Genomic DNA, 13,870 nt, shown 5'->3' on the forward strand with positions numbered 1-13,870 from the left:
ATTTTCCCTAATTTTTTTGGAGATATTTTTCAATTTCTATTTCAGCCAGTAAATAAGTATGTACATTTAAAAGTTATTTTGTAATTTTTGTTCTTATATTTCATACTTCAAATACTTAACTTCTAGACTGTTCTTTTTTTGGGTAATTAATTTAAACCTTTGTTCCAGATTTAAAAAAAATTTTTTTTTTTACAGAGACAGAGAGAGAGTCAGAGTGAGGAATAGACAGGGACAGACAGGAACAGAGAGATGAGAAGCATCAATCATTAGTTTTTCGTTGCATATTACGACACCTTAGTTGTTCATTGATTGCTCTCTCATATGTGCCTTGACCGTGGGCCTTCAGCAGACCGAGTAACCCCTTGCTTGAGCCGGCGACCTTGGGTCTAAGCTGGTGAATTTTTGCTCAAACAAGATGAGCCCACGCTCAAGCTGGTGACCTCGGGGTCTCGAACCTGGGTCCTTCCGCATCCCAGTCTGACGCTCTATCCACTGTGCCATCACCTGGTCAGGCTTGTTCCAGATTTTTAACTAATTCTAAATCTAAACTCTATTTTTTCCATCTATAATGTTAAACATTCTTTTTTTTAAAATGTTAAACATTCTTTCACATCCTCTTTTGGAATGTTATCTAGCACATGGGATTAATTATTTTTTGTTTTCCAATTAATGAAACAGTTCTATTTTCCAAATCATACTTTTCTTGATCATTGTGAGAGGATCTTAGGGTGGATAGGGGCCTGATTATAACAAGTGAAGCCTCTTCTACACATTAATAAGGTGCAGTTTAAATTTAAAAATGACAAAAGAAGCTCTTTCCTTTGGGGACAACTGTAGTATTTATTGGAAGTTCTTCATTTAAATAGAAAAGTTTGCCCCTTTGGAATTTATTGTATTAGACAACATCCTCTAGTTCAGGGGTCCCCAAACTTTTTACCCAGGGGCCAGTTCACTGTCCCTCAGACTGTTGGAGGGCCACCACATACAGTGTTCCTCTCACTGACCACCAATGAAAGAGATGCCCCTTCCAGAAGTGCGGCGGGGAGCAGATAAATGGCCTCAGGGGGCTGCGTGCAGTCCACAGGCTGTAGTTTGGGGATGCCTGCTCTAGTTGCAAGCAACAGAAGTCAACTCAGGTATGCTTATGCACAAAAAAAGGGGGGGATTTATTTTCAGAAAACAGAGATGTCTCACGGGTTGTGATTAACATGAGAGCTAGAAACTAGAAATCTGTCAGGACACCATCTGTCCCATTCTCTGTATCTGTTTTTGTCTACATCATTCCTTCATTCTCTGCTCTCTGTATGTCAGAATTCTTTGTTTCTTTTATCCCCGTGGCAGAATATGCCATTCGAATGAGTAAAAACAATAAAAGGATTTTTTGTTACCTAACTCTAGGCTGTTCCAGCATTCTGTGAAGCCAGCTACCTCTGGATTGTGCAAATGTGAAGGGATCATTAGTTCCCCCGTGGTCATGGGCTTACTCCCAGACTGCCTGCATGGTGAAGTAAGTAGGTCTCCTGGATGGGTGCCTCATTAATATGGCTTTTCAGGCCTGTGGCTGAGGCTCTCCATAAGCTCCCGAGAGTGGTGCTGGCTGAGGAAAGGTGAACTCCACCTGGAATACGTGTCTAATCCTGGAGGAGGAGGAATGGCTGGCCTTCTCAGGATAGAAAGATTCCTACTTACTACTAAGTGACTGATTGATTTCCTCCAGGAATAATACTGTATTGGGCGTTCAGTATTGGTATCTGTTGCCAACAAGTTGGATATTTAAAGGCAGCAGTAGCTAGATTGGCTTTGTTATGTGGGGTCCATGCTCTTGGGCTCACACATAGCTTTCTTCTGCCACCATGTCCACTCTGTTTGTGTGTCTCATGTCTACACTGGATAACCAACGACAAAGACTAGCTAATGTCAAGTCATTCTGTCTCCTTGGTCGTTCAAGATTTTTTTCATAATAGATGCTTTTGGTCAATATTCACACGTAATACACAAGTCTTCACACTTCATGCTGTCAGCTATACACAAATCCCCCTATCTCTGACCTTCCAATTCTTCTCCTTTCAGTTTCCTAACCAGACAATCCAGGCATTGGCCACTGCGCAGGCATTTGTATATATCCTCACCTATATAGGGTCACTTCACCTTCCACCCAAAGTGGATGGCACACATGCTATCATTCAGAGCTCTACCTTTAGGAAGATGTCCCTCTCCACTATCTTTCCAAGTCTAGCTCAGAGGGGCGCAAGCTTTAGTTTGGATTAGAATCATCTGGAGGGCTTTTTAAAATACAAATTACTGAGCTGAAACCTTGGAGTTTCTGAGTTAGCTGGTCTGGGATAGCAAGGAAGATTTTGTATTTCTAACAAGTTTCCAGGTGCTGCTGAGGTTCTGTCTGAGGGCTATCCTTTGAAAACCACTGCTCTAGAGATGATAAGTTATATCCTTAACTTGTTACAGTGCTGAAGCAGGATTTGACCAGTTTGTGAACAATGTAAAAAGTTTATATCTCTAAAATGTTTTTTATTTATGATGACCCTTTTTGCTGTTTTTTTCATATATTTAACTTCTACTCATCTTATAATCTCTAATACATCTTACTGTTTTTATTATTTTTGTTGTTTTAAATAGTCATTAGCCTTCTAAAAAGTTTTAAAAAAATTTATCTTTACATGTATCCATGTTTAATTTACCCTTTCCAGAGCTCTTCATTCTTTTTTAAAATTCCACACTTGCATTTGAAATCACTTTTATCCTGAGGAAATCCTTTTATAATTTGTTGTTATTGTTTTGTATTGCAGATCTATTGGTGAAACATTCCCTCAGCTTTGGTTTCTTTGGAAATGTATTTCACTATCACTTCTGAAAGATATTTTTACTTGGTAAAGAATGCCAAGTTAGCAGTTTTAGTTTTCCCCCCAGCACTTTAAAGATGCCATTTAATATTCTTTTGGCTTCCACCATTCATATAATCGTTCCTTTGAAGATATTTCTTTTTTTTCTGTCAACTTTAAATATTTTTTTATTTTCAGTCTTTATTAATTAACTATAATATTCTTAAGTGTTTTTTTCTTTGTATTTATACTATTCAAGGTTTACTGAATTTCTTGTATCTGTGGGAATGCCTTTCATCATTGTGAAAAATTCATAGTCATTATCTTTTCAAATATTCTTTTTTCTCATTTTTTTCTCCTCATCTCCTAGGACTCTAATCATGCATATATTCTGCTTTTTTAAAAAAATTCCTTTTCTTATCTGTGTTTTAGTTTGAATAATTTATTTTAGTGGTCTTTGAATTTATTGACTGATTCTATGACATCTTAATTTCTTATGCTGTATTAGAGATTTTCACCCATTTTTCCACCTTTTAATCTAATTTATTTAATATATTTCTATTTATAATAGTTATTTTGATATGTCTGTTAATTTCACTCTCTGGATCATCTATAGGTGTGCTTCTGTTGTTTTTCTTGATTAAAAGTCACATTTTCCTGCCTCTTTGCATGTTCTTTTTTATTTTTAATTTTTAATATTTTATGTTGGACATTATATAAAACCATCTTTGATTATTGGTATAGATATATTTCTCTTCAAGTAGGGCACATTTTTTCCTCTACCAGGCAGTAAGGTTGAGGGGCTAGTCAGTTCAGTTTCATCAAGAACTGAGTTAGGATAGGAATGGGTTACAATTTTAAGTTGCTCTGGTGTACATCTGGTTTCATGTGTTGAGAATGAGGTCTGTCCTGTGTCTAATATGGCTGTTTTCTCTATCTGACTTTGAGATTTAACCACTATGAGAATACAAAATCTCTTTCTACCATCCCAACCTAGTGTTCCAGCTCACAAACAGATCATCATTCATCAAAAGCTTGTTGGTGCCTGGCCAGGTGGTGGCGTAGTGGATAGAGTGAACTGGGATGTGGAGGACCCAGGTTTGAAACCCCGAGGTCGTGGGCTTGAGCGTGGACTCATCTGGTTTGAGCGAGGCTCACCAACTTGAGCCCAGGTTGCTGGCTTGAGCAAGGGGTCACTCGCTCTGCTGTAGTCCCCCAGTCAGGGCACATATGAGAAAGCAACCAATGAACAACTAGGGTGCCACAATGAAGAATTGATGCTTCTCATCTCTCTCCCTTCCTGTCTATCTGTCCCTCTCTGTCTCTGTCAAAAAAAAGAAAAAAAAAAAAAACAAGAAAAAAGAAAAAAAAAAAAGCTTGTTGCTGAAGACTGACTGGTGTGGAGCTGGGGAGGACCACTTACTCTTTTGGCCAGTGTTTCCCAACCTTTTTTATGCCATGCCCCACCTTAACCTTTCTAAAATTTATATGTTCCCCCCTATGTAACATACATAATTTTTAACATTAAAAATTGATTTGTTCACTTAATAAACATAAATGATAGGTTCTAGGAAGAAATCATTATGAAATTGTTAACAAAATATAGTAAGTAAAATTTCAAAACATATAATGAAAAACAGAAATTTAAATTCCAAATAATTTTAATACAGATTTTTTATATTAATTTATTATTTTAATTTAGTGTGATCCTTGCGCTTGATGCTTGCTGCACAGAGATTTTATATTAGGTTCCAATTTGGTTAGCTTTAGTCTCAAGTCTCCACGTTGTGTTATATCCAGCGATTTCTTTTTCTTTTTTTTTTTTTACCAGTAAATCATTTACAGCACTAAATCCACATTCAGCTAAAAATGAAGATGGAAACGGTAGCAATAGTTTTCTTGCACATTTGGTTGAATTTGAGTATTTGATTTCTGTTTCCTCACAAAGCCATGCCATCGCTCCTTTGATAGTAAATAAAGCTTTAACTGACTCATCATTTTGCAATTCTGTGAGTTCTTCTTGATACTGCATATTTGATATATCAGACAAATCCACTAACATTGGCTGCATCATCCATGTTGGGAAATCAATTTGTTTTAAATCAGAAAATCTTTCTTTTAAATCATCCAATAGAATATTCAAATGATTGACAATAACAAGTAAAGCGGTATCAGTTACTTCATATTTTTGGAGCCAATGAAACTGTTTAAAGTTTTTGTTGTTAATATGTTTCTGACATAACTCAATATTGGTAATAAAACCAAATATCTTTGCTTTTGCATTGACAAGAGGTTTATTTGTTCCTTGAAGTTGCTTATTTAATATATTTAGTTTTTCAAAGATATCGGCTAAATAACTCACAAATGCTTTACCATCTATTGTTAACAGATACTTCATTTCAGGTTTGTTGCTTAAAAAATCACTAAGAGTATCAAACAGTTCCATAAATCTTTTCAAACAGTTTCCTTTAGATAGCCATCTGACTTCAGTATGAAGTAAAAGTCTCACATAGTCTTCATTTTGTTCTTCACAAAATAGCTTGAAAAGATGCTCACATTTGGCACTAGCTTTAATAGCATTAACACACTTTATTACTGTATGTAATACTTCATTCAGAACAGGCGAGATGTTTTTAGCTACCAAGTTTTCCCTATGAATAACACAATGCACAAGAATCATTTCTGGATTTGCATCTTTCATCAATTTTAAGCAGCCATTTTTCTTGCCCATCATATTGGGAGCACCATCTGCAGCACAAGATGTTCTATTTTTCATTGGTATATCATTGACATCTAAGTAGTTTTTTAGCTTATTATATATATCTTTGGAGGTAGTTGTGCTTTCTAATCTTTTACAGAAAAACATTTCTTCAGCAAAATGTCCTTTATGAATATATCTTATGTAAGTTATCAATACTGCCTCACTGTCTCTCAAAGTTGATTCATCCATTTGCAAGGAGAATTTTCTTGTTTTCAGCTTTTCAATAAGTTGTTTTTCAATATCCTCACTCATTTCGTCTATTCTTCTGCTAACAGTATTGTCACTGAGTGGTATAGCTTTTACATCTTTGTCATCTTTTTCAAGAACCGTTTTAAGAAATGCTGATATTGACGGTTTTATTAAATTCTCTCCTATAGTGTGATTTTCTCCAGTTTTAGCGATGAATAAAGAAATTTGATAACTAGCCTCAAGAACACGATTATTAGTTGAAGTATGAGCAGTAAATAGAGACTTTAATGTTGTTCTTTTTTCAAAATTTTTCTTTAAAGTTTTAAAGTAACTCAAATCTGAATTAATATGAGCACTATGTTTCGCCTTCAAATGTGCCTCAAGATGACCTCGTTTCATTGATTCGTTGGTCAAGCATTGCTGGCATAAAAGACAAAAAGGAATCCGCTCATCGTGAACAGCGGATATGAACCCAAATTTTAAATATTCCTCCAAATATTGACGAGTTTTTTTCTTGCTTGCACCACTCATTTTACTATGGGCTATAAGAAATAAAAGTAAGATCAATTAAAAACTAATATTAAAATATGTGTTAAAATATATTCAATGTGACATAGAGTAAACGTATACTAAAAATTCATATTTATTTAAATGTATATAACACATTTACTACACTACCACCGCAAATCAAAAGGTATCTATATTTTTTCCACTTGACAAAATTTTCTGGAAAGTTATGCTTCTAAAATTAAAGTTGTTGTGCATGCACTATTATAGCCCCAATAATATTTATAAAATATTAGTGCTTTCTAGCCCTGATGCAAGAAGTACTTAATAAAGAGTTTAATATTGATAAAAATAAAATCAAATACTTACCAATTATATCTATACAATATATATATGTATATTTATTAAATCAACGAGCTTTTAGAACAATTTTGACTGACACTTATTTCAAATTAACACCAACTGAATGACGTAAAACACTACAGAAGTTGCGATGGGCCAATTAGGTGAGAATAACTGCGTTGTTAAGTGAGTTTTTAAAACGTCCGGGGTTCCCCGCGGCAGACAGCACGCTCCCCAGTGAACCCAGGACAAAGTTTACTTGATGACGCCAATCACCCAGTTGATATTTTGGTCTTGTCAAACGAAATTATACTTAATAATTATTTACCGCAATTATTTAAGAATTGCATTTTTTGTTAAATTAGGCACCGATATCTAGCATTGCATTTAAATGGCCCGGGGCGAAAGAGTTAAAGTCGTGTCGAGTCCATTTTCAAATTGCCTCCCTTAACTATGGAATTGACCCCCTGTGGGGCGTGGGCCTCACGTTGGGAAACACCGCTTTTGGCAGTTTCTCGAGAGTCCATGCTTACATGGCTATTTTAGGTTGTTAGATTTGTCTTTCCTTCATAAGAAGAATCCCTTTCCTTTTGACAAGCTCAATCATCTATCAAATCATCAAGCAAATGTTACCAGGGAAGAAAAGGCTCTTCCCTGTCTGGATTGTAATATCTTTAGATTTCTTTGCATCTATTTATTTATTTGTTTTTTTGTTTATCCATTTCCCCCCACACTGTATTGTGAGCACTATGGCCTGTCTGTAGCCTTTTACATCATAACTAAAACACAACTCGTCTAAATTGTTTGTCTCCTTACGAAAACCATGCAAATTAGATATTTTTATTTTGCAGAGTAAAATGTTCAGAGTGGATCACTTATTTAACATCTTCTTATTTGTAAGCAATAGAATTACAATTTCAGTGCTGGTTGAACTTTCCATACCTTCAAACATATGCTCACCTCCCTTCCTTAACCTGCCTCCATTACTCTTTTCATTATAAATGGAGTTCTGAAAGGTGGTTCAGGAGAAAAAAGGAGTTCAGTGGTTAAACCAGCCTAGGAAATGCTGTAGGCTCTCTCCCCTTCTTTAAGATCCACAATATGTAAGCATGTTTGAAGTCCTACAGTAAAAACTTGTTTAATACAATGTTTTCTGAATTTATTTGACCTCATACTTTTTCTCCCACCTCAGCCAATAATATCTAGTAACATTTCACAGAACTAAAGTTTTGTGGAGTGCATTTTGCACAAAAAAGCACTGCATTTTTCTGCCTCCCAGATTTTGCTGGTAACAACCAAAGCATTTTTCAGAAGACTACAATGCTAAATTTTATTATTCACTATAAAAGAAACACACATTAAGTGAATATTTAGAATAAATCTTCTTTAAGCTATGTCTTTTTTTTTAAAAAAAAAAAAGGAAAATGGTAAATATAAGAGAGAATAAACAAAGTTAGCATAATAAAATATAGTTTTATTTAGAAGATAGTCTCTTACCTAATTATGAAGCAAGTTACTGTACCTGTACCGATAATGTCATTTTGCAACATATAAAAATGCTACTGGAGAAATATTTTATATCAAACCAATAAGGAAGTTTAATTGAGAAATGTATAGCTGTTCAGGCAGAGGTCACATAGCAGAATTATTTTCTCCATAGGTTAGAGTCACTGGACATCACTATCTCATATTAATATTTTTTACCTGCATTGAACTATAAAGGTTAAAATAAAACCTGTAAAATATGTATGTCACAGAAAATGTGTTAGGGTGTGTTAATTTAGGTAAAATGCATGATATAAAATTTCGGATGAACTAAAAATCAAATTGACTTCCACTGAATCTTCCAGAATGTCTACCAAATTCCAGAGTACATGAACGTCCATGTTCTTTGAGATAGAAGGAGTCCTTTGTATGGTTTGAAAGCATCATGACCATGATCTGCTGAGTGGGAAAGTTTAGTGTATTAGACTCAGATGTACCTCCCTGATCTTGAAAACCAGAAGTTTACTGAGAAACGTGAGACTACCCGTGACCAAAAATTCACACTTCATTTATTATCCCAGTGCTACACGAGTAAAAGCTGATCAGTGATTCCTGTTATTAGAAATATAAACACATACTTTTACCTTAAAAAATATATAATGCCTCCCTGCCATATCCACAATCTCAGCTTGATCAGTTACCACCATTTGGCCAATATTGTTTTATCTATCCTTCCTTTCACTTCCTCTCCATCCCCAATTGGATCATTTTTAGGCAAATCCTGGGTATCTTACTTCAGAATGATTCTCTAAGATTTTTCTTCCTGTATAGTACTTAAAACAAAACAAACAAACAAACAAAAAACTCAACTATTTTGGAAGTGGTTTAGGTTTACAGAAACTTTGCAGATAGTGCAGTTTTTATATGTCCTATACCCAGTTTTGCCTATAATTACTATTTTACATTAGTATGGTACATTTGCCACAATTAGTGAACTAATACTGATTCACTGTTATTAACTAGAGTCCATAGTTTATATTCCATTTTCCTTTGTTTTTTACCTACTGTCCATGTTCTGTTCTAGGAGCTTATCCAGGATACCATGTTACATTTAGTTCTCCTGTCTCCTTAGCCCACTCTGGCTGTGTCAGTCTGTCAGGCTTGGTTTTTCTGATGGGAAGCACTGAGTAATGATAAACTTCATCTTTCTAGAAAGGATAAGTGATTTTCCTGATGTCACTCAGCTAGTGAGCAGTGAGGCTGGAGACAGGCTATGTATTCAGTATCCTTCCCATTCAACCCCGATGTCACTCTGTTTTTTTTGTGCTCTTCAGCACTGAATCGATAGACACGATACCATTGTTTATTTGTTGATCTGGAAGGTATAGGATTTGCTTATTTAAGAGGAGGAAAGCTTGCTTAATTAGCAACCAGCTTTGCTTCACAGAGAGAAGAGGTGGTCTATAACTCTTGCTAAGGAAAAAGTTTCCATTGTTCTTTGCTGATTTGGTCCCCCAGGATGAATGGTCTAGGGAAGCACTTATATATTTTCAAACTTAGCTAAGAAAAATGGTGACTAAAGTAAAAGAACTGCATATCTGACCTTTACAAAATAAAGGTATTCCTGATGTTGTCTTAGCCATCACATTATTTCCATCCCTTTCTCCGCTAGTCCCTGTACCACAGGAGCTTGGATACTGTGATCTGCATCTCCTTTTCTCCCTCTCCTGCAGAGTTTTGTGCTCAATTTATGTAATGATAATGAGATGCATTCCTGTGAAGTTTAGAAGGAAAGTTCTTTCGGCATCAGTGACAGGTGTGTGAACGTCAGCATTTGTGGGGGTGTTGCAGTTGCCTACCACACCACCTCCCTGCCGGTTACCTTTCTCAGAGCAGTAGACAGTTGTGACTTTCCGCAGTGTTTTCTCGAGATTTGCAGACCACTGGACAGCAGCAAGCACCTCCTGATTCTCTGGACCTCATCCCCTGCAATTTTTGCTTCCAAGTTTTTCCAACAGCTTTGAAAGCATCTGTTTCTATGTACTAATAGTTTTCTGTTTGAAATACAGAGTAGTTTTCATTTCTCTAGTTGAACTTTGATTTTAAAATTTGTAATCAGAGCCTAAAAGTTCAAATGGTAGGACCAATTTAATTTCTGAGAATAAAGAAAATGAGAAGATCCAAAGGAAGTTGTAAAGCAAACAAAAGAATCACGTACTTTTATTTAAAAATAGGAAAGTGCAGAAAACTTATACTAGTCAACATTTCGCTTTGTTTTTTTTCTAGCCTTAAAGATAAAGCTGAAACTACTTTAGTCTTCACACTCTCTGCATATCATTTCCCAATCACTTCTCTGTTTCCCAGAGCAACCACTATCTTGAGTCGGTTTATATATGTCCCATCCATATTTTATATCTAATATATCATTAATTAATTCTACATATATACTATATTTACTATATTGTATATATTACACACATTAAATATATAAATAATAATGTCATGTACATATTCTCTAACTTGTGTTTTTTCCTCAACATCGCATTTTAGAGGTTGATCCATGTTAATATACATAGATCTAGTTCAACTGCTTTAATACCTTCATAGTGTCTCCTGATGACACATTGTATCTATATATTTCCCTATTGATGGGCATTTCATTTTCCCCCCAATTTTTTTGCTATCATTAAAACAATGATATAATAAGATCTTCTTGTTTTCAATGCTTTCTGAGTCTTGAAGTTTAGGAAAGCTAAGACAACATATATGATTTTTAAAAACATCTTTCATTCCTTGGTATTTTCCTATAAGACACCTGCTTTACAGTGATAGAGTCCATACACTTTTTTTTATTGATTTTAATTTATTGTGTTTACATAGATTCTAGTGTTGCCCCAAATGCATCCCTCCTCCTTCATATTCCCCTCAACATCTCTCTTCCCCCCTCCCCATAGCGCCCTCCCCCTTCCCTTCAGGTTTACCCCATCCTATCATCCCCCTTCCCTCTGTCCTCTTTTCCTCTGGTCCCTTTGATCTCTCCCCTGTTTCAATTCTGTTCCTCAGTTCACATTGTTAATTGGATTCCTCAAATGAGTGAGGTCATATGATATTTTTCTTTTTCTGCCTGGCTTATTTTACTTAACATAGTAGTTTCCATATCCATACATGTTGTCACAAAAGGTAAGATTTCCTTCTTTTTTATGGCCCAATAGTATTCCATTGTATATATGTACCACTGCTTTTTAATTCACTCGTCCACTGACGAACACTTGGGCTGTTTCCAGATCTTCGCTATTGTGAACAATGCTGCCATAAACATGGGGGTGCATTTCTCCTTTTGAAACAGTGCTATGGGGTATATTCTTAAAAGTGGGATAGCTGGGTCAAAAGGCAGTTTGATTTTTAAGTTTTTGAGGAATCTCTATACTGTTTTCCACAGTGGTTGCACCAGTCTGCATTCCCACCAGCAGTGCAGGAGGGTTCCCTTTTCTCCACATCCTCGCCAGCACTTATTCTGTGTTGTTTTGGTGTGAGATAATATCTCATTGTGGTTTTAATTTGTATTTCTCTAATGATTAGTGATGTTGAGCATTTTTTCATATGCCTATTGGCCATCTGTATGTTCTCTTTGGAGAAGTGTCTATTCATTTCTTTTGCCCATTTTTTGATTGGATTGTTTATCTTCCTGGTGTTGAGTTTTACAAGTTCTTTTTAAATTTTGGTTATTAACCCCTTATCAGACATATTGTCGAATATGTTCTCCCATTGTGTAGTTTGTCTTTTTATTCTGTTCTTATTGTCTTTAGCTGAGCAAAAGCTTTTTAGTTTGAGATAGTCCCATTTGTTTATCCTGTCTTTTATTTCCCTTGCCCATGGAGATAAATCAGCAAATATATCTCTGCGAGAGATGTCAGAGAGCTTACTGCCTATGTTTTCTTCTAAGATACTTATGGTTTCACAGCTTACATTTAATTCATTTATCCATTTTGAGTTTGTTTTTGTAAATGGTGTAAGTTGGTAGTCTAGTTTCATTTTTTTACAGGTAGTTGTCCAATTTTCCCAACACCATTTGTTGAAGAGGCTGTCTTTAATCCACTGTATGCTCTTACCTCCTTTGTCGAATATCAGTTGTCCATAAAGGTGTGGGTTTATTTCTGGGTTCTCTGTTCTATTTCATTGATCTATATGCCTGTTCTTATGGCAGTACCAGGCTGTTTTGAGTACAATGGCCTTGTAGTATAACTTGATATTGGGAAGTGTGATACCTCCCATTTTATTCTTCCTTTTCAAGATTGCTGAGGCTATTTGTGTTTTTGTTTGTTTTTGTTCCATATAAATTTTTGGAGTATGTGTTCTATATCTTTGAAGTATGTCATTGGTATTTTAATTGGTATTGCATTGAATTTATAAATTGCTTTGGGTAATATAGACATTTTAATGATGTTTATTCTTCCTAACCATGAGCACGGTATATGCTTCCACTTATTTGTATCTTCCTTGATTTCTTTTAACAATGTTTTATAATTTTCTGAGTACAAGTCTTTAATCTTCTTGGTTAAATTTACTCCTAGGTACTTTATTTTTTTGGTAGCAGTAGTGAAGGGGATTGTATCCTTAATTTCTCTTTCTGACAGTTTATTGTTGGTGTATAAAAATGCCTCTTATTTCTGAGTATTAATTTTATACCCTGCCACCTTGCTGAATTCATTTATCAGGTCCATTAGTTTTTTCACTGAGACTTTAGGGTTTTCTATATACAATATCATATCATCTGCAAATAATGATAGTTTTACTTCTTCTTTTCCAATTTGGATGTCTTTTATTTCTTCTTCTTATCTGCTGTGGCTAGGATTTCCAGAACTATGTTGGGTAAGAGTAGTGAAAGGGGGCACCCCTGCCTTGTTCCTGATCTTAAGGGGATTGCTTTTAATTTTTGCCCATTGAGTATGATGTTGGCTGTGGGTTTGTCATAGATGGACTTTATCATGTTGAGGTATATTCCCTGTATTCCCACTTTACTGAGAGTTTTGATAATGAATGGGTGCTGGATTTTATCAAATGCTTTTTCTGCATCTATTGAAATTATCATGTGGTTTTTCTCCTTCCTTTTGTTTATGTGATGAATCACATTGATTGATTTGCGAATATTGTACCAGCCTTTCCTCCCCAGAATAAATCCCACTTCATCATGGTGTATGATTTTTTTCATATACTGCTGGATCCGGTTGGCTAATATTTTGTTGAGGATTTTAGCATCTATATTCATCAGGGATCTTGGCCTATAATTTTTTTTCTTTGTGTTGTTTTTGCCTGGTTTTGGAATCAGAATTATGCTTGCCTCATAAAAAAGGTGTGGAAGTCTTCCTTCCTCTTGAATTTTTTGAAATAGCTTAAAAGGAAAGGAGTTAGTTCTTCTTTGAATATTTGGTAGAATTTACTTGTGAAGCCATCGGGCGGCTTTTGTTTGTTGGGAGTTTTTCAATAACTGTTTTGATCTCATTTGTTTTAATTGATCTGTTTAGGTTTTCTGATTCTTCCAGATAGATTTTTAAGATATTATATGTTTTAAGGAATTTGTCCATTTCACCTAGGTTGTATAATTTCTTGGCATACAGTTCTTCACAGTATTTTCTTACAATCCTTTTTATTTCTGTTGTGTCTGTTGTCATTTCTCCACTCTCATTTCTAATTTTATTTATTTGAGTCCTCTCTCTTTTTTTCTTGGTGAGTCTGGTTAAAGGTTCATTGA

Source organism: Saccopteryx bilineata, chromosome 1 (assembly GCF_036850765.1).
Source record: "Saccopteryx bilineata isolate mSacBil1 chromosome 1, mSacBil1_pri_phased_curated, whole genome shotgun sequence".
NCBI lineage: Eukaryota > Metazoa > Chordata > Mammalia > Chiroptera > Emballonuridae > Saccopteryx > Saccopteryx bilineata.